This window comes from Pipistrellus hanaki (genome assembly GCF_964339955.1).
Source record: "Pipistrellus hanaki genome assembly, chromosome: 1".
In the NCBI taxonomy this organism is placed as follows: Eukaryota; Metazoa; Chordata; class Mammalia; order Chiroptera; family Vespertilionidae; genus Pipistrellus; species Pipistrellus hanaki.
The window spans coordinates 67643570-67669470 of NC_140503.1; the positions used below are offsets into that span (position 1 = coordinate 67643570).

At 41.5% G+C, this 25901-nt stretch overlaps 1 long non-coding RNA gene across 1 annotated transcript in view; it reads left to right on the forward strand.

Annotated features, from left to right (window-relative positions):
- LOC311628314 overlaps positions 1-25428 on the forward strand; it is a 35148-nt gene extending 9720 nt beyond the window's left edge. The window contains exons 2-3 of the long non-coding RNA XR_014796005.1: positions 20497-20522; positions 25239-25428. This is a non-coding gene — a long non-coding RNA (uncharacterized lncRNA). The remainder of the gene's footprint in view (positions 1-20496; positions 20523-25238) is intronic.
- Positions 25429-25901: the final 473 nt, after the last annotated feature.

Sequence of the window (25901 nt, forward strand, 5' to 3'; positions counted from 1 at the left end):
CATATTACGCTTTTATTATTATAGATATGTCTCCCAAACTCCTGGCAGAGTAGGAAGCAACTTAATTTTTAGCTGCAGGTAACTGAGAAATCCAAATCAAATGGCTTCAACAACAAGGACAGTTACTATCTCATGTAACAAGAGGATCCGAAATAGGTTGGGCTCCAGGCATGACATATTGAGGTCCCACCTTCTCCTCTCTGTGATGCTGATGCTTCTACCTTGTTTTATGACTTGATTTTATCTTCAGGCTGGTAGGAAAATGAGTATGGCCATTCCTGAGCCCATTCAGTTATGCCAATATCTGGAGAAAGAAAAGGAATCATGTTTTCTTGTGCTGCTTGTCTAAGAAGGAGGAAGCTTCCATCACTCCTTCAACAGACTTTATTTTTTTATTTTATTTTATTCTTTTATTAAATTATTATCTGTGTACATATTTTACCATTGCCCCTCCTACCATACATACCCACCCTCCCCAGAGTTTTGTGTCCATTGGTTGTACTTATATGCATGTATAGAAGTCCTTCGGTTGATCTCTTATCTCCCCCAGATCTCCCTCCCCTCCCTGCTGTAATTTGACAGTCTGCTTGTTGCTTTACCTTCAACAGACTTTAAAAGTGTGTGTTACACCATGCAAGGGGACTGCAAACTGCCCCCAAAACTGAGGTCATCTTCCTCCATGTTATAGGTGGTGATGGTGAAAGAAGTGAGTTATTTAAATACAAAGGAAGGAGGGCGAATGAGCATTGGATAGACACCAGTGGTGAACAGGAGTGCCTGGTGCAGGCTTATGAGAGCCAACTGTTAGATCAGAAATTTTGAATATTGGTGCTTAAACACAGCCATTATAAAAAATTAAATTATATATGCTTACAATTGAAGTATGTTAAAGCAAAGGTAGTGAATATTCAAAAGTCACCAATGTGCTTATTTTTTACTATATCATACTATTAGATATGCTTTTGATGTTATTTATAGTTGTTGATGTCTGAAAGTGATTTATTGTTTCACTGACCAGATTTAAGAAAGAGATGAAGAAAGTGTTAATAATGCAGTGTAAACACACTTTCTTAAGTTTACAATCAATGAAACAATAAATCTCGCCCTGATTTTTACCATCTGCCTATTTCCATGATGTGAATACTGGCACCATAGCCTTTTTCTTGGCCAATGTGATGTTACTAAATATAGAGCTGGGAAAGATGGACACTAGCTCACCATTGTATGGTATTTCCACTATGCAGATACAAAATCTATAGCCATTTTATTGTGCATAGCACAAAAAGCTGAAGACATATTCTCCCAGTTTTCAAAAGCCATTATTTGAACCAGCAAAGTCATTCACATCATTGACAAATGAGCAATGTTTTGACATACATCTTCCTTGTTTTACTTTTATATTACTCATTAACATAATAAAAGTATCAACCAACATTCAGATCAGAATTTTACTGATTTGTTAACTGCAACCATAGAATGATTATGGATACAATAGTTGAGAAAAAAAAAAATCATCAAAAGCACCTTCACTGGTTTGGCTCAGTAGATAGAACTGAAGGGTTCCAGGTTGGATTCCAGTCAAGGACACATGTCCAGGTTGTGGGCTCAATCCCCAGTAGGGGGCATAGAAGAGGTAGTCAATCAATGCTTCTCTCTCATTATTGATGTTTCTATTTCCCTTTCCCTTCCTCTCTGAAATCAATAAAAATATATTCTTTAAAAAAAAAAAAAAAGCCTTCTGTGAAAATTGGCTTTACCAAATATACAGTAAAAAGTATTGCATCATCCTAACTGGTTTGGCTCAGTGGATAGAGCATCGGCCTCTGGACTGATAGATCCCAGGTTCGATTCCGGTCAAGGGCATGTACCTTGGTTGCAAGCACATCCCCAGTAGCGGGTATGCAGGAGGCAGCTGAATCGGTGTCTCTCTCATTGATGCTTCTAACTCTCTATCCCTCTCCCTTCCTCTCTGTAAAAAAACAATAAAATATATATTTTTAAAAAGTATTGTATCGCCGAAACCAGTTTGGCTCAGTGGTAGAGTGTCGGTCTGCGGATTGAAAGGTCCCAGGTTCAATTCCTGTTAAGGGCATGTACCTTGGTTGCGGGCACATCCCCGGTAGGGGGTGTGCAAGAGGCAGCTGGTCGATGTTTCTCTCTCATCGATGTTTCTAGCTCTCTATCTCTCTCCCTTTCTCTCTATAAATCAATAAAATATATATTTTTTAAAAGTATTATATCATTATTATTTATAAGTGGTATGTTGCAATCCTTTATATTAGTAAACTCTATAATAATATATACATACTAATAAATATAGTGTACATACTATATATTGCATATATAATTATATGTAATTATATATAAAACATATAAATAAAAATATATCATAGCCCTAGCTGGTTTGCTCAGTGATTAGAATATCAACCCTCAGACCAAAGGGTCTCAGCTTCAATTCTCGGTCAAAGTCAAGTACCTTCATGGCAGATTGGATCTCCAGCCAGAGTCAGGGCATGTGGGGGAGGCAACCAATAGATGTGTCTCTCACATTGATGTTTCCTTCTCCCCCTCCTCCCTTCCTTCCATTCTCTCCAAAAATCAATGGAAAAATATCCTCAGGTGAAGGTTAAAAATATACATATATATTTCCCCCTAGAGAGCCTGTTTTAAACACCAGAACAACACTGGGATTACCAATATATTAACTACAATATCCTTGATACCCAATTAACTTAATTTTGTTCCAGTGTCATTTGGAAAATAGGCTAATCTGATTTTAGATTTCCTTAATACATTGAATATAGATTTAAAATGGCTCCCTAAGTTTATTTTTGTACAGGAGGGTTTTGAATGGACAACTTTCTTTGGTTCAGTTTGCTAGAGAGTTCAGCAAATCAGGGGGGTTCATTTCCCTGTGGAGTCCACAGTTGGAATCAATTCAAGTTGCTGGAAATAATAAGCTACACTGATAAAGAGGTTTACCATAATCACATTATTCTCTCTGACTGTGGCGAATCCTCCTGGACTTGTGAGGCATTTGACACCTACTGAGAGATGGGTGCTCACTCAGGAGGGTGCTCAGCTGCTCCAAGGGAGAGGAGGAACTTCACTCACACAATGTTTCTGCCAAGAAGAACAGGTTAGTACGCCTACTATTCTGTCCTCTGTCATGTTACCTAGTGGGAGGAGGAAAGAAGAGTTCTTGGCCCTTGGGGATGTATTTTAGAATTTGGTCCTCCTCTCAGGCCAGACCTAATGTGCCTCCTTGGGGAAGTCTCCCCTGGGCTTTATTTCTGAGTGATGGTTTATCTTCTCCGTAAATGTGATTACAGTATGTTGATATGGGCAACGGAGGAAACCCAGTCAGTATGGTTTTCTTCATAATCTTATGTCTCTTGTTGCTTATCTCAGCAGTGTTTCTCTTTTAGATTTTCAATGGGCTTAAACAAATCTTGACGCCTGGTCGGTGGTGGTTATGATTATTATTAATATCAGGGCAATGGCAGTTACTTCTCTGCTGTGTGTCAGGCACTCGGCCAAATACATACCTGTATCTTCTCTAATCCCCCAGAATCACTACACAGATAGCGATCATTATTTTCCTTTTACAAATAAGGCAACGGAAGCTCAGAGAGATTTAGTAATCAAGGTTTTAACCAATCTGTCTGATGCCAAACTTTCCATTTTTCCCACTACCCCAGGATTCCTTTCCTCCCTCAGTAACTCATTAGGACTCAATCCTATTGGAGACACATACTGAATAAGGAGAAATTTCAAACATTGCATTTGGGTGATATTAGCCAATAATCCATGTTGGGACATTCTTACTTTAAGATGGACCATTACTTTGCTAATTGGTTCACTGATAATATTGGTATTTTTAAAATGCATGGTTGGTGTCCTCACCAGTCTACAAAGGCCGGGTGGAGCCAGAACAGTACATGCTCTGAGACACTTTCTGAAAACCCAGTGGTTATCTGGGCGCAATGGGGCACGGAGTCCTCTGTTTCATTAGTTTCACAGCCTCTTAGTGTTTGAATCTCTGATTTCAACCTCTTGAAATATGTGTCACAGGGTTTCTTTAGGTTTCATTGTGTAGGTGACGTGCAACAGAGGCCCAGCAGTACCAGAAATGAACTGTGCCCTGTGCCCTGCCAGATGTGCCTATAGCTGGTTTTCCTGAGCAATCCCAGCATTTGGGTCAAAAAAAGATACCTTAGGTATAAGGCCAACCAAGCAAGGAGCTAGAAGCCTTTAAACAAAATGACCCTTCACTATTGCAGAACTTCTTTATTCTAAACTCTTGCACTCACAGTCTGAAGAAATAAAAAGGACCAAAGCGTTGACATAGAACCATGGCAACTCTTGGCATCCACAACCAAGTGGCTTTATGCCTAGAGAGAGAAAGGCTGTGGCTGACATCCTTTTGCTTTCAGGGACTGCTTCTAAATATCAGGACCAAAAACAGATGGAAATGCTTTGTATCATAACAATTGAGATGCTCCATGTCATCCCGGGCCAGAACAGGCTTGTCCAAGGTTATAAGCTCAGCACAGTGCTCAGCCATGCAACTGACTCAGCCTCCCAAGAAGAGTCTCTCCAGCCCCTGTCACAGATGGTTGAAATAGGCCCTGGGGCAGCCTTGAAACACAGGAAGTGCCACCAAAGGGCAACAAAGCCTGTGGCTGTGTGTTCAAAAGTTTTCCTCCTACTTAAAGAAGTAGGGAAAATTATATACCCTGGGCATATTTTAAATTTACAAGTTCTATTATAATTCTTTATAGTTACAGAAGATGTAGTTTCCACCCTAACCGGTTTGGTTCAGTGAATAGAGCGTTGGTCTGCGGACTGAAAGGTCCCAGGTTAAATTCCAGTCAAGGGCATATAACTTGGTTGCAGGCATATCCTTAGTAGGGGGTGTGCAGGAGGCAGCTGATTGATGTTTCTCTCTCATCTATGTTTCTAATTCTCTATCCATCTCCTTTCCTCTCTGTAAAAAAATCAATAATATATATATATATATTATTATATTATATATATAATATAATATATATAATATATTATTATATATAATATAATATATAATATATATAATATAATATATAATATAATATATATAATATAATATATATTATATATATTATATATTATATATATTATATACATTATATATAATATAATATATAATATAATATATATAATATAATATATAATATATTATTATATTATATTATATATAATATATAATATAATTATATATATATATATATATATATATATATATATATATATAAAATGTCATTTCTGACATACTGTATGTTGCACATGTGCATTCAAGATCTTTTGAACAAGCCCTAGTCAATTTGGCTCAGTGGATAGAACATCGGCCTGCCAACCAAAGGGTTCTTGATTCAATTACAGTCAAGGGCATGTACCTTGGTTGTAGGCTCCTCCATGGCCCAGGTCCTGGTCAGGGCAGGCCAATGCAGGAGTCAACCAATAGATGAATTTCTCTCACATAGATGTTTCTCTACTATGTCTTTCCCTATATCTTCCATGCTTCCTAAAAATCAACGGAAAAATATCCTTGGGTAAAGATTAACAAACAAACAAACCAAAAGATATTTTCCTCAAAACCTTGAAGTTATAGATTTAATACCCTCAGATTATAGAAAATATCTACCATGTAATCTAATTGACAAAGGCAGTTCTCATTGTCAAACTAATAAGAACATCGGGTATACTTTTCGTCAGCGAGGAGAGGGGGGAAATGTGATTTAAAAACTTCAAATAATTGATTTAATATGTATTCCCCCCTCAACAACCTCTCTCTTCTGAATCTTAACTGTGAGGAAGAGGAAGAGAGAGAGAACAGAGTATGCCACTGCTCCCTTCATTATTTCTCCTTCGGCCTTCCTCAGTTTTCTTTCAGGGGACTCCCCTCCAGAGCAGTGGTGGAGAATGTCCAGCCCAAGGGCCAAAATCATTTGGTCCAGCCCTGCCATGACAATTGCAGGCAGGACTCAAAATTCAAAAAATCTAGGAGCTTTTGTCAGAGCAGTAGAAATTTATATTACGTGAATTATATTAGGCAAATCCTATTTAATAAAAGCCTAATATGCTAAGTGTCTGGTCATCCAGATGGCCACTCAACCAATCAAAGTGTAATATGCTAATGATATGCTGAGGCCACTCAACTGCTCACTATGACATGCACTGACCACCAGGGGGCAGACAGAGTACTGGTCAACCAGTCACTATGACATGCACTGACCACCAGGGGGCAGATGCTCTGACCAGTAAGTTAGCTTGCTGCCGGGGTCCAGCCAATTGGACTGAGTGAGACAGGCCAGACACGACCTGGAGCCCTCCCATGGCCCCTCCCCAGCTGGCCAACCTCCTGCATCAATCCCTAGCCCTGATCGTGCAGAGGTGGGGTCCCTCGGCCTGGCCTGTGCCCTCTCAAATCTGGGACCCCTCGGGGGATGTCAGAGCACCAGTTTCAGCCCAATGGCAGAAAAACCATGACATGCACTGACAACCAGGGGGCAGATGTTCAATGCAAGAGCTGTCCTCTGGTAGTACATGTGCTCCCACAGGGGGAGCACCACTCAGCCATAAGCTGGGCTCACAGCTGGCGAGCACAGTGGTGGTGGTGGGAGCCTCTCCCACCTCCGCAGCAATGCTAAGGATGTCTGACTGCCTGCTTAGGCCCTCTCCCCATGGGCCTAAGCAGGCAGTCAGACATCCCCTGAGGGCTCTCTGACTTTGAGAGGACACATGATGGACTGAGGGATAACCCTCCCTCCCCCACCGAGTGCACAAATTTTGTGTACAGAGCCTCTAGTAATCTTATAAATATCCAAATGGTCCTTGGAAGAAAAAAGGTTTCCCACCCCTGCTCTAGAGTGATGTGTTCTTGGATTTTACATCTTATTTTCACTATCAGAGCAATGCACCTTGGTACAAAATTGGAGATGGTTAACGTGTGTCTGTCTTTCTAAAGTGGGGCAGGAGGTGGGGAAGGAGGACCTGAGTGTTTTTGAAAGAGTGGTGGAGAGGTTGAGTCTGAAAAGTTACTCTCTCAAAGCTTTCAATACTGTGATCAGCTTGAAAAGTTGTCCTCACTCCCAAAGGAAGCAAACTATTTTGGAAAATCACTGTTCCAAGTGATGGGCACGGAAATGGGGTGTTGTTGCCAGGACTCTGTGTTTATTGGCTTCTGGTCTTCTTTCTTTCTTTTTCTGTTTCCTCTTCCTCTTCCCTTTTTTTTCCCTCTTTCCTCCCTCTCTTCATTAAATGATAGGAGCAGGGACCATCTACTTTTCCTTCACTATTTACTGCTCCTTCAGCCATTAACCCCCTCCCTCCCCAAAGTGGGTGGAAAACCTTCCCTATCTGCCATAGCTTAGGGCTCATCTACAGATTTCCTCTTTGCACTGAGAGCGACAGGGAAGCTGACCAAGTCACCACTAAGCTCCTGCAGCCGATGTGTCAGAGCCCCTCACTTTCCCATCTCACAGCCTCTTCAAATGTCCTAAAAGAATCTCTAACATGTTTACAGTATCATATATTTTTGTAAATTTTTCAAAGAAAGGTATTTTGTTATTCTCTAACTTAAAGAAGACACCTCCCTCCAAATGTATAAGCTTACCATGCCATTAAAATTTTCAGATCTAGCAAATAAAAATTCAAGATGCCTGGTTACATTGGAATTTCAGATAAACAATGAATAATTTTTTATTATTCCAAATATTACCTGGGACATACTTCTGCTAAAACAATTATTCAGTGTTAATCTGAAATTTTGTCTGGCAGATGCCCTACATCCTCAAAACTTTGATCCTCTCCTGTATGGCCACAAAGTGGTAAGGTGAACCTTGCTCTTTCCAATCAGATAAACTATCTTTGAATTTATACTGTAAACTCTTCTCAGACTACAATTTGGAACGTCTATGCTGACTTACGCAATCTTATTTTTTGGCACATTTTTTTTGCTACAGAAAAATAGATCAAAATAATTTCCCAACTCTGTGGGGAAATGAGAAACTCTTTTCTAGTGAGAGACGAGAAAACTGTAAAGTGTCATTGCTGTGCTTTGTGCTGGGATCCAGCAGGGAACATATGTGTTTGGATAGGAAGCTTCCTGAGTGGGTGTGGAGAAGCAATAGTGAGTGGGGGAAGGAGGAGAGAATCATGGCTCAAGAAGATTTTGGTTGCAGCAGGAAGCAACAAAGCAGTGTTTCTCAAGTGTTTTGAACTCTGACCTACAGTGACAAATACATTTTCCATAGTGACCCAAAACGCACTCCATGACTAAAATAAGTTGCATGAAACCTTCGACATTTTATGTACAATTACTATGTGTAATGCACACTGATATTTTCTATTCTAACCTTTTTTAAAAATATATTTTATTGATTTTTTACAGAGAGGAAGAGAGAGGGATAGAGAGTCAGAAACATCGATGAGAGAGAATCATCAATCAGCTGCCTCCTGCACACTCCCCACCAGGGATGTGCCCACAACCAAGGTATATGTCCTTAACCGGAATTGAACCTGGGATCTTTCAGTTCTCAGGGCGATGCTCTATCCACTGAGCCAAACTGGTTTTGGCATAACCCTTTTTTTATAAGAGTTGATTGCACTCAACTAACTTTGTGATAGATCATGATCTGTTATTTAAAAACCATGGCAGGATTATATATATATATATATATATATATATATATATATATATATATATACACACACAACACACACACACACACACAAGCCATGACAGGAGAGCAGTGCTAATCAGAGCAGCTGCTCAGAGGCCTGGTGGTGGTGTCCAATAGAAAAGAAGCCTGCATCACATTATAAGTTAATGAACTGCTGCTTCACTGAGAAAAATCTTTCCCTGAAAACCATGTCAGCTAAACAGCATGCATAGTGACAGTTGATTCACTGTTCTGGTTGAGTTCCTTATTCTGTCTAATGGGTCACAAAGAGTTAGAAGGTGACACCGGTCCTTAGATGACCCTTGAGGAAGGAAGCAGTGCAGATAAACCCACAGAGCAGGAGTTCAGAGGAGCACAGAGGGGGTGCATCTAGAGTGTGAGGAGAGGGAAGGAAGAGCAAATGATGAATGCCACTTAGAATGTGCATGGATACATGTCCCTGAGACCAGGGGACCTGCTTTGGAGAAAGTGTAGACATTTTTCCAGGTACCCCATCCAACTGAAAGACAACTGGTTTAGCAACAGACATTTAATTACTGCATGTGGAGGGATAGGTTGGAGCATGTGAAGATTTTACTGCAAATATCTGGATTGAGTTTCCTTTCCCTGAAAAAAGTAAACTCCATCTCCCACCTCTACTCTGTAATAGTTTCCTTACTGGTTTTACCTTTTCCACTTTTTCTCCCTACTTCCAGCCCACCCATCTATTTCCTATAAAACAATCATAGTAATATGTCTGGAACAGTGGTGGCTTACAAGGTACATGCGGTTCTTTGGCCCCTTGAGTTTTTTAGCGAAGACCATCTTAGGAGTACCCTAATTAAGTTAATAACAGTGTACCTACCTATATAGTTTAAGTTTAAAAAATTTGGCTCTCAAAAGAAATTTCAATTGTTGTACTGTTGATATTTGGCTCCGTTGACTAATGAGTTTGCTGACCACTGGTCTAGAACTACCCTGTGTAAAATAATGTTATTTTTATTTCAAATTATGTCACTACCCTGTGTAAACTAATGTAATTTCTCACTGAACTTAAAATAGGATCTAACTTCCTGAGCGTGTAGGCCCTGTGTGACCTGGCCCCAGCCCACTCTCCAGTCCCACCTCTTCCCATTCCCTTCACCCACTGCTTTCCTGCCACACTGCCCTTCTTTTAATCTCTTACAGGGTCAAGATCTTTCCTGCCTCAGGTTCTTTGCACACACTGTTCCCTCTCCTGGGAGTGTCCCCCTTTCACTCCACTTGCATAAGTCCTCTCCTGAATTACTCACTCCTGCTTCCTCTAATTTAAGTTCCCTTGGTTATATTCTCAGAACCCTGGATCTTCTTCAGAACATATAGTTTGGTTTATAACTAAACAATTATCTGTGTATTCTTTTGTTTGCTTGCTTAATATCTGCTTCCCCCATTTAGCTGAAGCTAATTCTTAGAACAATACCTAAAACATTAGCAAATGCCCAACAATTTTTACTAGCAAATCAATGAATGAGGATTATGATGACTAATTATTTCATATGTATGCCAAACATTGACAAACTATATCTCTTTAACCCTAGGCTTGCTGACAAGTACACCTCATACAATGTGTGTGCACAATGCATCAGACACCTGTTTATTAGTGCTGGAATGGGCTTGGATAGGCTTAAGAGAGCCAGTCCTGGATATCTCTTCCCAATTTCACATTTAGTGCCATGAGGGAAGGATTTGTACCACAAAAAAAAAACAAAACAGAATATGCTACAAACAGGGACTTTTTATTTTCCTTTTGAGAGCTTATTTACCAGAACACTGCTGGTGACTAATATATGTATATACTAGAGGCCCAGTGCACATGCACCAGTGTGGTCCCTTGTCCTGGCCTGCGGGCCATGAAGCTAGTTCATCATTATCCCCCAATCAAAGGATTTCGAGAGGGTGGTTCTCGGGTGACATACCCCAGAATCAGGCTCCCTCCTCTCCGATTGTGGGTGCGTCACTGCAACTTGGCAGCTCCTGCATTGAGCGTCTGCCCCCTACACATCACAGCTAACAGTTGGACTGTGGGTATCACGGAGTGACAGTCAATTACCATATTACTATTTTATTAGATAGGATACCCAACCTCATGTTAAGTATTACAGAGTCACCATTAAAATAGTCTTCATCCTGTCTAGCAACAGTCTCCAGTCTAGTTTAGAGAATAACTAGGATACATCAGGAATCAAAGAGAATCAGGGTATAGCTGTGCAGCATGAGCACATCCATGGTCAGAAAAGGATTAGACCAGTGTGAGTTGAAATAGGTACCAGAAGACCTCTTTGAAGCCATGCACACTCCTGCTACATCCTTCCAATCACACCTCCAACCTGCTGGGTGCTCTGGCAAGGTAAATACTTCCCTGTCCTGGCCCTCAGTTTCCTAATCTGTGAAAGAAAATGGTCCAATTTGATTGTATTAAGCTCCTTTATTGCTCAGAAACATTGCATGGTTCTAAATGATTAGAAATGTGAGCTGTAAAACACCATTCTGAAACATCCTCTCCTGTGACTGATGTTCTCTCAGGGACTCCAATTGTGGATAAAAGGGTGAAGTGACAATGACCCTCTTGCTATTGAGTTAGGTCAGTTTTCTGTTAGCCAAGAAAGAGACGTGACATCTGAGGATGGCAGGCGGTCTCATGGGTTTTCCTCCTGAGCATCATTTATAAACCCAGTGACCATTTGACAGGGAAGTACGGTTATTATTTTTAAATCAGCAGGAAAAGGGCAGACCAGCAAGATGGAGAGATGATTTATCCTGTGGCCAGAGTGCACAAAACTGACTGGCGAAACTAATCAAATCAGGCTTGATAAAGCTGAGGCTGCCTTCTCTCCCCTGTGCCTAGAAGCCTTATCGGAGCTGGTTTGCCAGAGATCCTGATTTAGGGCACAGATTGACTCTTCTGAGTAACAATCCAATTGCATGCATTTCGATTATTGGATTTTTAAAAAATCATTACCACTAAATAGAACACAAAGCTTTTTATGATGCTAAATGCTGGCCAAAAGCTGGTGTCTATGGAGGGACCTGCTCCCAGGCACCTGTGGAACCCCCAGGTGGGGCTGGTTCTGTGCTCCCAGGCTCACTCCCTCTCCTCGCTGTCTCCCCAATGTCCCTAAAGGCAGGAACAGCTGCTGCTAGGTTGGATCGTCCAGCCCAACTCATCTCAAACCACCCTGAAGCCAGAGGGCAGCAGGAAGCCAGCCTGACAGGCTTTCCCCACTCAGTGCAGCGAGGCTGCGGGTTGCGCTACTGCAGGCGGCCATGCTGGTGTCCAGCTCAGACCGAGGCGAGGCTGGAGTCCTAAGTCCCTCTGGGGTTACCCACCTCAGCTGGCTGTGGCCAAGACAGAAAAAAGAGGGTCGGGGGTGGGCCACTCCAGAGTCCAAGTAGACATTCTGGGGCGCCTGGTCTTTTTATATTTTTAGTTGGAGCATGAAGACAGGTGAGAATAGTTGAATTCACCACAGACTTAATGAGTGCCTGCCCCAGGGTAGAAAGGCAAGCTGGGTGGGCCAAGGGGAATAAGAACACAATTTCTGCATTTAAAAAGTTCACAGTCTAATGGGAGAGATTTTTACATGAACAAATACTTTCAATGAAGCAGGATAAGTGATAATATAAACATATGAACAAATACTTTCAATGAAGCAGGTTGCTATGGAAGCACAGAGAAGGGATTTTAGACCACAAGGCACTGTCCCTCGAGCTGTGTTGTGAATGATAAGGAAGCGGCAAATGAAGCAAGTTAGGAGAGTTCCAGGCAGAGAGAAGTCCGCAGTGCACTAGGAGCACCCATGCTTGGGCAGTCACGGGCAGCTTGGTAGAGGAAGGGTAGAAAAGGGAAAGCAGGGCCTGGGAGACAAGGAGAGAGAGGTAGCAGCCAGGGGGGGGGGGGGGGGGGCGGGCACCTGAGTGCCTCAGTGAGGAAGCTGAGCTCTGCTCTATAGGAGTTGGGGAGCCATTGAAAAGCGCTGAATAAGGAAGTTACATGATCACTTTGCATAGATGGATCCCTCTGGTGCAGAGAGAGGGTGGGTTTAAGAAGAGTGAGACTAAAAGGCAGGCAGTTCCGTTAGGTTTGTGCAAAGATATTGGTGCTCCAGGGCAGTGCTGATAGAGATAGAAAGGAATGGGCGAGTCTGAAAAGGATCTAGGAGGTAAGATCAGAAGGACAAACCCTCTGGATGATGGACTAAATGGAGGGCGGGATGGTGAGGGAGAGGGATTTGCCTAGGATAGCTATCCGGTTTCCTGCCTGAGTGATGTGAGTAGAGCTGCATTTCTCAAAGTATGTACCACCAGCTCTGCTGGATATGGGAAGGTGTTGTGTCTAAGTGGCTGCATCCTCGGGTAAGTTTGAGGAATGCAACACCAGATTTCTCTGCTGTGGGACTTCTCTGAGCCTTTAGTGTGCTGCTATTAATAATAATAACAACAATAATAGTAATTATAATCATTATTAAGAACTTACATGAGCTCCACTTACCATGTGCTCTTTGAGCCATTTGGAAAGAAACAAAGTCCCTGAGAAACTTTTCTGAAACATAAAAGTAATCAGTGAATAAGCTCACAAATATGAACTAATAGCATAGTATAGAACTAATGACAAGGTCATGAAGCAAGAAGCTCCTAGTGCCGGTGACCTGAGCCCAAAGCAATGTGGAGCATGGCCAGGTACATGGCTAAATATTTGATATACATTCTTTCAGGTTTCCATGACAACAGTGTGTGATAAGAATTTCTTTTTCTTTTTTACCTACTTTACATGTGGGAAAACTGGGGCTCATAAAAATTAAATAACAAACCAAGGATTACCACACATCTAGTAAGGATTAGAACCTCACCCATAAAATTACACCTCATTATTTCTATGTGCTAATGTATTGAGTGATCTGGAAGGAAGGGAAGGATCTAACATACTGCATCTCTCAAATTTAAGTGACCACAGAACCTCTGTTTACAGGGCATCTGACAGGATTAGTGGTACATGAAGTGCGTTAGTGGAGTGGCATGGAGTGCTCTGCTGACCAAGATCAGGAGTACAGACTGATGAGGGAAGTTGTATTTATGCAAACCATGCAGTCTAAGATTGAAATTTGCCAAAACAGAAATATAGCTGACATGTTGTAGAAATGCAACGTGGGCAGAAATTATTTCCAATATTAATGTTCAGAGAAAATGTTCAGTTAAAATGCTATTGGCTTCAAGTTTCAGAAGACCCAACTAAAAGGAGCTTAACAAAGACACTTTAAAACCTAACAAATTTTGGAGGTAGAACAATTCTACTATTAGTTAATTTAGTGGCTCAACATCATCGAGTATGCAATTTTTTGCTGGTTTTTTTGTTTTTTGTTTTTAGCTTTGCCATCTTCATTATGCTCAATTGTCCCTCTGAGGCCCCAAGTGGCTGGCACAGTCCCAGATGTCAGATGCTGACAGCAACGCAGGATGTCAGGACTGACTTTAGAGTACTAAGACTCAGCAAAGCATAGCCGAAGAGGGGAGATATTAAATGATGCTACTAAGAAAATATCTCCTTGTACTCCAAGAAGCAAAGGATGCTTCCTGCTCAAAAGCATTACAAACATTTCTTGAGTTCATTGCTAAATCCAGATTGAACGAGGCAGAGTGAGCACAGACACCAGGCACTTGGGCTGAGAGACCAGAGGCCGTGAGCAAGCAGGCAGCTGGTCCTCAGCTGAGCCCACTGGAGAGAAGCCAAACCTCCGTGAGGACTGTTCTAAAAGTCGACTGTGAGTCAGCACAGGATGGGGACTGACAACTTCAAAATGAGAGCCTCCCCAGTGTCAGAGCGCCCTGCTGCAGATGGCCCAGGCCAGGGCCACTGTGGGCCTAGAGACACAGAAACAACCAAAGTGTGATATCAGCTCTCTGGGACACTGTGTGATAGACTGTCAGATGGGGCCTCCAACAGGAGTTCTGCCAAGCCTCAAATTCCTATTGTTATCTTCATAACAGTGATCAAAACTCTTCTGGGTGTGTTATTCGAGGTACCTAGACTATTGGAATCAACCCTATCTCTGGCTCGGATTGATTCTAAGAATCAAAGTGAACAGAATTTAAGACCGTGTCCCAAAGAAGCTCACTTCTAAATTATAAAAGCACTTGGTAATCTGGAAGCCCCCATGCAGATGGCAGCCCTTATTGTTAGGAAACACATTGAAGGAGTTGGCATGCATGCTGGAGGAAAAGAAAATGGAAGAAAAAAATAGGGATTGAAAATAAAGTACATGTAAGTGTGGAATTTAGATAATAGAAAACAGAGACCTGATTAAGAGACATCTCTGCTGTCAGTTTTCTGTCTTTCAGCTGGTGGATTCTCACTCAAGTGGGGGCATTTCAGGGTGGTGCAGGATCCAGAGCAGAGATGTCCTTGTTAGTTTAGGGTATCTTCCCATCCCTCTCACTGAGCAACAGCCCTGGTGCCAACCTGGGCCTTCAGAGGGGTGTGCAGGCCACCTCCTTTGCCTGTCATTAGGTCTCAGGAATTGCTGAGTTGAGAAATCATCAGTAGGCATTGGATGGCCTCTGCCTTTCCTCCAGGGAGTCTTTCAGTGAAAGGCCTGAGTCCAAGATAGATATTTTGTGCTCTGGGTGGTTGGTGTCAACAAAGGCAGAGAAAGAAGCTCTGCTGTTTCCTTCTGCTCTAGTTGGCACCAAGTGTTGCGGACACGAACCAGGACTGAACATGATGCTCCCTACCTCGAGTCTTCAAGGGTAAGGCACTTGAAATCTCCACATGCCCGAAAACCAGAGACTTGTTTTTCTGGCGTGGGCTTGGTTTCTAAATAAAGCAACAGATGTTTTGTTTGCACTTCTTTCCTTTCTGTCTGTGGCTCCTAACATGTGTGATATTAATGAGGTGTGACGGGCTTCAGGTTTTTATTTATAGCAATGGAAAGTGTTTTTCCTGTCTTTGCAGAATTCTGGGCCTCTGAGGTGGTTTTGTACAGTCTTAACATCTTGAAGGTTAAAAGTGCAAGAAGCTTGATGGTTCTAGAATCAGAAGCTGCCTTCAAAGGGTAGGCGAGAGCATGAGGAGTCTGAGGGAATTGCCTCAGTACTTCCACCTACTGATATATGATGGATTGGCTGGGAAAGTGGGATAATAATTACAAAAATCTTTACATCATCATAGCAGAAGGCCTCTTATCTGATACCATCAAACAGACAAATAAAAACTCATAGACACTGACAACAGTATGATGGTTACCATTTGAAAAGGAGGGCTTGAGGAGGTGGTAGTAAAGAGTAAAGGGGGTCAAATATATGGTGATGAAAAAAAATTTGACTTTGGGTGGTGAACACTTAATGCAATATAATGATGATGTGTTATAGATTTGTACACTTGAAACCTATATAAGTTTATTAACCAATAAATTTAATTTAAAAATGATCATCAAGACTGCAAAACTTTATTAAATTAGGAAATCAAAATGATGTCTACCTTAAACATTTTATTTTATATCACACTAGAGGCCCAGTGCATGAATTCATGCACATTGAAAGGAAATTAATTAGAAGAAATATTTTAATATCATTATTTGCCCCTTTTTTTTTATAATAGGAGTTTCAACCAAATTCACAATGACAGATGGAAACACACATACAGTTGGTGCCAGCAAGAGCTTTATGTATATAGATAAACTTGCTTAATTAGACCTGCTTTCTTATTTAACTAAATTTTTTCCAACCCAGTAAAGCACCCCAACTTCTCTTTCAGATAATTGTCAGAAACACAGCAGTAAATATCAACACAAAGCAGATTATTATTGTAGATCAAGCAGGGAGAACAAAGGGTAAAATATTTAACTGAAACAGTGTTTGACTATATTCTGCACAGTGAGAAAACCGGAAGTCATTTTCAAAGTCCACCATTTCTTACTTCTTTTCAGTCAGGTCAAGTTTCTAAACTTTCTAAATCTCTGTTTTCTGGCTAATGAAAAGAAAATAGGATCCCACCAAGTCTCTATCTACCTACTCCAGGACTTCTGTGAGGATCAAATGAGATGAGACAAAGGAAAACACTTCACAGACATTTCATTAAAGTGTAAAATGTTGTGCTCCTAGGCTGAAGAAACTCCAAGGAAGGTAGTTGCTAGGGAAAGGAAGAAAGGCATTGCTATAATATAAGACATCATTAACTGGCGCCCAGATTTCTGGGCTGGGCTGGGATGAATTGTGGGCCATGTGCCATGGGGTTTCAGCAGCATCAGCTGTGATTTGGTGGGCTGTCACTCTGGGGTGGTGGCAGGGCCAGTGTCCCACTTGGGGGAAGCCGAAGGTTACTTTATGGACACTAGGCCTGTGAGGCTATGGTCACCGTGGCCTCAGGTTCAAAGACTTGTAGAAAGAGCTGATGCACAAATTAAAACACAAGACAAGAAATATAAATTTGAAATTATGGGGGAAGCCAGGGAAAGCTTAGCTGTAGTAGCCAAGTTCCACTGAGTCTCTTTTCCCATTTGTTTTATTTACTAGAATACACAATTGCCTTTTAGGAATTCAAATAGACATATCAATGGTAATGTTTAGTAAACAGTAAGATTATCAGGTTGGGGGAGTTTGCTTTAGGTCATTGAGTCAGCAGTAGGTAATAAAATGCAAATATTATTTGTGAATATTCAAAGAGCCCAATCCTGTGAATATTCAAAGAACCCAATTCAGCCTTCTGACTGGACATTTATATTAATTACTGTTATTTTTTTTTAAAGGGATGGTTTGTTTGTTTATTTATTTGTTTGTTTGTTTATTTATTTATTTTGTTGATTTTACACAAAGAGGAAGTGAGAAAGATAGAAAGTTAGAAACGTCAATGAGAGAGATACTTCAACCAGCTGCCTCTTGCACACCCCCCACTGGGGATGTGCCCGCAACCAAGGTACATGCTTTTGGCTGGAATCGAACTCGGGTCCTTTTAATCCGCAGGCTGATGCTCTATCCACTGAGCCAAACCGGTTTCAGCATTAATTACTATTGATCTTGGTTCTCAGCACATGTTCACAGTGCCATTTCTCTGTAAATGGCCAGTGTGCATCATGGCAGCTCCTGTGTTGAGCATCTGCCCTCTGTTGGTCAGTGAGTGTTATAGCAACCGGTTGGACATTTGGACACTTAGCATATTAGCCTTTTACATATATATAGATAAATATATACTACACTCATTTACCAGTCATTTGATTAATCATTTGATTAGAGCCAAATCCTTTTACATTGTTATGGGTCTGTTGCTATACTTCTATATTGTCTTTCTTAAATAAATCACATCTATAATGTATTTTCTTTTTTTTTTTTTAAATCATTTTAATTTTTCAATTACAGTTTATATACATTGTTATATCTCACCCAGTCTCGATTGGGGCCGATGAGGACTGGTCAGCTGGCCAGGGAAGGACCAAGGGAGGACTCCAGGGCATGTCCAGCTCTCTTGCACAGTCCTGATTGGCTGTACTCTAGCAGCAAGCTAACCTACCAGTAGGAGTACTTGCTCCCTGGTGGTCAGTGCATGTCATAGCGACTGGTCAAGCGGTCCACTTAATGGTTAACCGATTGGTCAGACACTTAGCATATCACACTTTTATTATATAGGATTCTTTCACATTTTTTACCCATCCCCTGAACAGCCCTCCCTTCTGGCAATCATCAGAATGGTCTGTATCTATCAGTCTGTTTCTGTTCTGCTTGTTCATTTTTGTTTTTGTTTTTGTTTTTATAGATTCAATTGTTGATGGACATGTAATTATTGACATTTTATTGTTCATATATTTGATCTGGGCTTTTTATCTTTTTTTTTCTTAAAGAATGTGTTGAGCATTGACCGAGGAACCAAGAAGTCACCAGTTTGATTCTCTGTCAGGACACATACCTGGATTGCAGGCTCAGTCCCCATTGAGGGGTGTGCAGGAAGCAACTGGTCAAAGATTCTCACTCATCATTGATATTTCTATCTCTCTCCCTCTCTCCCTTCCTCTTTGAAATCAATAAAAATACATATATAAACAGATCCAGAGACAGAGAAACATTGATCAGAACATCAAACCTCAGAGGGAAGGTAGGTGAATATAGGAATAAAGGGGTGAGATCAACCAAAGGATTTGTATGCATGCATATAAGCCTAACCAATGGACACAGACACCAGGGGGGTGAGGGCATGAGTGGGGGTGTTGGGGGTTAATGAGGGAATAAGGACAAATGTGTAATACCTTAATAAAGAAATTTTAAAAATAAGTAAATAACTACATATATACTTTTAAAAAGAATGTTTGGGGAGACACAAACATTCAGATCATAACAGACTATTTTCACTTCTTGGCTATTACAAATAAATCTGCTATGAATATTCATGTTCAAATATTTGAATAAAAATCTGTTTTTATTTCTCTTGGGTAAATACCTAAGAGTAAAATGGCTGGATTACATGGCAAAAGTATACTTAACTTTTTTTTTTAATTGCTAAACTGTTTCCCCAAATAAGTATATCATTTTACATTCCAGCAATGCATTAGAACTCTAGTTTTTCCACATCCTCATCAACGCATGCTATGGCAGTCTTTTCAATTTGGGCTATTCTAACAGCTGTGTGGTAGCATTTCATTGGATTTTAATTTTCATTGCCCTAATGATGTTGAGCATGTTTTCATGCTGTTATTTGCCATCTGTGTATGTCTGGGTGAAGTGAATATTAAAATATTTTTCCAATTTGGCTCAGTGGATAGAGCATCTGCCTAGAGACTGAAGGGTAATAGGTTCGATTCCAATCAAGAGCACATGCCCGGTTGCAGGTTCAATCCCCATTATGGGGTGGGCAGGAGGCAGCCAATCAATGGTTCTCTTTTATCATTGATGTTTCTATCTCTCTCCCTCTCCTTTCCTCTCTGAAATCAATTAAAAATTATTAAAAATTAATAAGTAAAAATTTAAAAAAGAATTCTTTAAAAATATATTTTCCCCATTTGTAATTGGGTTGTTTGTTGTTGTTTTTTTTTTTGTATTGAGTTTTGAGAGCACTTTATATATTCTGGATATGAGTCCTTCATTGGACTTACGATTTGCAAATATTTTCTCTCAGTCTGTGGCCTGTGTGCATACTCCCTCCTTCTGATCCGTGAAGACTCTACTCCTCTATATTTACTCAGGACTTCACTCCTCCTGCATCTCCCAAAACTTTGCTCTTTCAGTTGTTTCCATCTCTCTTTCATTGTTAAACCCTCTCTCTTGTTCCTGGACTATTCCTATCATTGTACAAACATGTTTTTATAATGCCCTTTAAAATAATACCAGTAATCCTTCCTTGACTCCATATGTTCCTCTAGCTATCTGCCCTGTTCCATTGTACCTTTCATAGTCAAACCCATTGAGGAGAGTTCTCTACCCTCAGTGGACCAGCAGCACTGGCATCAGGGGGTCCAGTCAGAAATGCAGGACCTTGGGTCCCATCCCAGACCTACTAGGAACTCTACATGCATGTTACACTTTGAGAGGCACTGATCTATAATGGTGATTCTTGAACTTAGCACGTTGGAATCACTTGAGGAGCATTTGATGGGACCCATCTACAGAGACCCTGATGTACCTGATATGGGGTGCTGCCTAAACATTGAGATTTTTAAAAATTCTCCAGTTGTCATTAAAGCAAATAAAACAACTAGACAACCAGCGGACAGTCATTTCTGAGAAAAGAGAGTATCTGAAAACTGTATGCTGACAACATCTCACAATTCTTCCACTCAAGTTAAAGATGAAAAAGTGAAGTTGATGGTAAGTAGAAGTGGCTTTCCATTTTCCAGGTTTCAGTGTTTAATTCATGTGCCCTCTGGAGCAGCTCCTGATTCTGATCTGTCTAATTGCCTCCCCACGGCACACACTGGCTTCCTGACGAGCTCAGCCAGCAGCTGCAGGGGCGCCCTCAGCCCTCAGCTCAGATGGTGCGGTTGTGCCTGTGGGTCACAAGAGGATTCTGCAAGGTGTCTGCCCTGCTGAAGTAGAACTTTAATCAGCAATTTATTTAACTAAGCATGGAAGGTACTGGCTTAACTCTTCCTAGCCCTTCAGCACTTTTAATCTCTCTAGGTGGGAAAATCCTGCACTTGTTGGCCTGGTGGGATTGCTGCTTCTATTTTAGTCCCCGCATATTTTACATGATAAATTAAAAAGGCTTTTATTCATAGGGAAGAGGATCAAAACTTTTAGTAGAAAAATGTAAATTCAGCCTGTTCTCGTGACATGCATTGGGCTTTGTTTTAAGTGAAGGCAGCCATGAAGAAGAGGAGGCATAAGTGTGGAAAGGACAACACCTAGAAGAAATTCAACTCTGTGGATTAGAAAAAGCACCCACTTTAGGCAGACAAATTGTAAAAAGGTCGTCCCATTGGACATGGCAATTAGACATAGGCATCCCTCAGATCAATTTGAAAATAGTGCCCCCTTCTGTGGGCTGCTGGGCTTGCGGCCTGGTCCAAGAGCTGAAGCAGAATTCAGCCCCTTTTACTTCCTTCTTATCTACTGGCAGAGGCTCAGACTGCACAAGTTCCCCCTCTAAGCACAAATCTATGTTGGAACTCAACTTTTTTAGGAGGACAAAAATGGGAATTGCAGGGCCTGGCCAGTGTGATTCAGTTGGTTGAGCGAGGTCACTGGTTCCATTCCTCATCAGTGCACATGCTTTGGTTGCAGGCTTACACCCCAGTAGGGGTCATGTAGGAGGCAGCTGATTTATGTTTCCATCTCCTTCTCCCTACCTCTCTTTCTAAAAAATCAATTTAAAAATCATTAAATAAAGGAGATGCAGGGCTGTGTAAATAAATGTATTTTTGCCCCTCCCCTGGACCTCCCACCCAGATGTCTGTCAAGGTCGCCCGCCATCAGGCAGCCTTGTCCATATGGCGATAGTGTAAAACTAAAATAGTCAGGTAGGCTATCCACCAAGGGTGAAGAAGTGAAAACCACATAACAGAGAATGGGCAAAGAGACTGTATAGGGGTACAGAGTAAAGGACTGTAGAATAAAAATTAGATGTCCCGGACTTTGGAGCTGGTGGACTAGGCTCTCTGTTTGAGCTGTCTAGCTTCAAACCCGTCTTGGAAGCAAGTAGAGAAAGGCAAAGGGGTGAAAAAAAAGAAAAAGAAAACCAAAACCCAACAACAATCTGTTTCCCTGGGCAGAGGATCTGCCTTGTGTATCTGTTATTGTTTTTTCCAAAATATCTGTCCCCCATGCTCCTGTCTTGGCTCCTCACCCCTGAAGTCTCTTGGATGCCTGTCAGTTAGGAGCATAAATTCACCATTTGTTCTTTGGTCAATACTGGGAAAAACAAGGGAACAGAGAGAGGAAAAATGTTTGAAAAAAAATGAGAAGATAACATACAATAAAAAATCTTATAAAAAGTCTAAAAAAATAAATGTGTTTTCTTCCTAACACAATGCTATGAATAGCACAAGGGCAAATGATAAATAATAATAATAATAATAATAATAATAATAATAATGTACCCTGAAGAGGAAGGATGAGTGAGGGATTGCATCAGAGGGCTGCAGGATGAGTAAAATTCATGGGGTGGGTGTATGAGTACTTGAAACTGAGAGCTTAGTGAAGGGAAGTAGCAGAAAAAGAGAGGTTTCTCTATGGACAGGTTGGATCACAGCTCAGAACTGATGAAGAGAAGGTCAGATTTATTGAGAAGGAGTAGAGTTGGACCTAACAATGAAGAGGTGGGTGCCTCAAAAGCACAGCCGGGTCATCTTCAATCTAATAATCCCAGTGCTCAGCATGGAGCCTGGTTCAACATATTTACTTAACTGGCTGACTGATTGAGTTTTTAGACAATACCAGATTGATCTGGAAGGCGTAATGGCCCGGGCAAAGCAGCAGCAGATGACCATCACTACTCTTTATTGATGACACAGCCAGTCACTCCCGCATTCACACGGCAGCAGTCACATCTGCCTGTGATTCAGATCCAAGATTTCAGCCAATGATTGCCAAAGCTGACTGATCACATGAACACCCATTAAGTTAACCAACAACAAGGATGAGGAGAAAACAGAGACGTGGATCTGAGGGGTTAGGGGTGGTGGGGAGCTTCCCTAAAAGAGTGATAGGAACTTGTTGACCTCAGTTTCTCAGAACATTCCCTCTCTTTACGCCCTCCCCCTACACATCTGTTTCATGTATCACCTAATGTTGATGCTACAGCAGCATCTAGGTTTTTCAGTTTGGTAACCTTCAGGACCACAGCATCATGTCACTTTGGATTCACCCTAGGTCGTCAAACTTATTATCTGTGCAGAAAGACAGCCAAATGTTCAGGACTCTCCTCTCCTACCCTTCGAGCTTCCAGCCTCTTCTATTCAAAATAGAGTTTCTGAGCCAAAACACTACATCCCCAGCTCCCATCTCCACCCCTCAACCCCCAACCCGTTCTTTGAAAATCCTTCTTTCTGTACTGCACAGCTGTTGTAGGATATTTCTGGGTACAGTGGATTATATTCCAAAAATCCTGATTGTTGATTATTTTTTTAATATATTTTATTGATTTTTTTACAGAGAGGAAGAGAGAGAGGGATAGAGAGTTAGAAACATCGATCTGCTGCCTCTTGCACACTCCCTACTGGGGATGTGCCCACAACCAAGGTACATGCCTTTGACTGGAATTGAACCCGGGACCCTTCAGTCCGCAGGCCGACGACGCTCTATCCACTGAGCCAAACCAGTTTCCGCTGTTGATTATTTTTTGTAACTCAAGACACATTTCCCATAAAAATAATATGAGATTTCTAGACCCAACCATAAAATTCTTTTTAACATATACTTTAACTCACACATTACTCTCTCTAGTTGCTCCTCATTTAACTGATGACTATACCAAGGCCCAGGGAAAGTGAGTTGCCAGCAAAGTGAGTTGCCCAACACAAGGCTCTCAATAGAGTGAAGGCAGGGAATGGCTCTGTGATAGTATGGCAAGCACAAATGCTAGCTTTGGTGGACTGGAACTTGGGCAGTAAGCAGACTGGAGAGAGGGATGTGTGGGTACAGTTCTAAGGGCATAAGGGAAAAAGGCTAGTGGCCACTTGGTTTCAATGTCCAGCCAGAGCGCTACTTGCACAATATGGGGACATCCCTATCCCCCACCTCCAACTCCACTTTCTCCCATATGCATGATAACATCATTATACAAATGCACATATTTATGCAGAGGCTTCATTGTGTCAAGCACTGTACAGGAGTTTGATATCCCCACTTTACATGTAAAGAAAAGTGAGGCACAGAGACATGAAACAAATAGCCCAAGATTGGAGGGGATGAAGCCAGGATTCTTAATGATTGCACAGCTAATCTGTAGTAATCCACAGCTAAACAGCTCTCCTTAAATATCTGGGAAGCTGCTGAAAAAATGCATAGGTGAGATTTTTTTTTTTTTTTAAATAAAAACATTTTCAATAATACAGTTTAAGGCATTCTCCTGAGGTGCGATGCCTGGGCTCAGTCACTAATCATGTAACTCACAACAAACCACTGCTTTAAGTGCCAGTTTCTTCATCTATTAAAGAAAGACATTGGATGGGATGGCCACCTGCACCTCTAAAGGACTGTTTCTAATTTCATGAAAAACAGTGTGTGGACAGGCTCTCTGCCTGTCTGAATGTAGATACTGCATTTAAGTCTTTGTACCACAAAACTCTAGGCCTCAGCTTGCTCGTCTATACAATTGGGATAGCAGTAATACTCGACTTTATTGAGATTAAGTGGAAGAATAAATGTAGATCCTGTAGCATGTGATTTAACTTTAGCTATGTGACTAGCATGTAGTATGTGTTCAAGAAATGTTCCCTTTATCATCATCATCATCATCACCTTACATATAGGTGAAACCTACGAAGGTTTTCCAATTTGAAAGTCCTGAACATTGAAGATGCAATAAAGAGTTGACAAATTCTCAGAGTTGGAAAATTTGCAACTAAGATATTATAACTGCCCTCTTTTTACATTAAAAAGTTGTATTTTCAAAATCAATTCCCATAAATTAACCCTTCGTGCACCTGTGTCATAGTTCATGAAAGAGGAAAGAATTCATTAGTATTTTTAGGAGTGTCCCTGATTGCAATTTTCAGCCTCCAGCCCCAAACAATGACAACTTTTGAGCAATGAATTAAAGAAAGGCAGGCTCTCTTTTCCACTTTTTAACAAATTCTACTGGCTATTCAATGCCCTCATTTCATGGCCTCTAGAAAAGGCACTGAGCTGGAAATGGAGTCAGGAGACTCACGTTCTAACCCTCTGGGATTCACTAAGTAGCTCTGTGACCTTGGGGAAGTCACTTTCCCTTCCTGTATTCACTTAACACCTGCAAAATGCTGGGCCTGAACAGCACAATCTTTACGGTCCCTCCAACTCCAAGACTGTGTGGTTGTCATCTTATCAGGTGATTTTATTGTCCTTATGACTGACTATTTTCTTTTTATCTCCCTCATGCTCAAGGTGAATCCATCCCTGAGACCCAGTTCATATGCCAACCGTAGGCCACAAACAAGGAATGCCGAAACCTCTGACTTGGAGACTCCGTAGGGATGGAGAGAATTCTAACACTGAATATCGCAAGTTTTACTCCCCACTGAAGACATAGAAGGATCCAGAGAACGTAGATCTAATATGTGGAAATTGTCATGGCAACTCACATATCAGGGTCATAAATGTCACTGGAAAGCAAGCATCTGAGAATTTCATCATCCGTCCTGCCGTCCTCCAGCAGGGAGCTGGGTCACTGTTCCAGGAGAATGAGTGGGTGGCAGTCAATACTGCCACAGCAGCTGTCTCTGCTGCTGTACTGCCCAGCGCACCACACAGCTGGGCCGCTGTGACAGCACATAACCCTTCTTTGAGACAGGAGGGGGTGCTTTCCATTCTCACCCTGATTAATGCCCAGTGTGTAGGTGTCCTGAAAGCTGGCCCTGGGCTTGTAGACACCTTCGCTGTGGTCCTGGGACAGCTTGAAGACTGGAGGGGGAGGCTGGGGATGTTTCATGTGCACCCCGGAAAAGTGGTTCTGTGATGAACACAGAGCAGTGACTCTGCCACAGTGGTCATTTCATTTATGTGAATATTCAGCTTGGAGTGAGTGCCTGCCGTGGACCAAGGATTCCC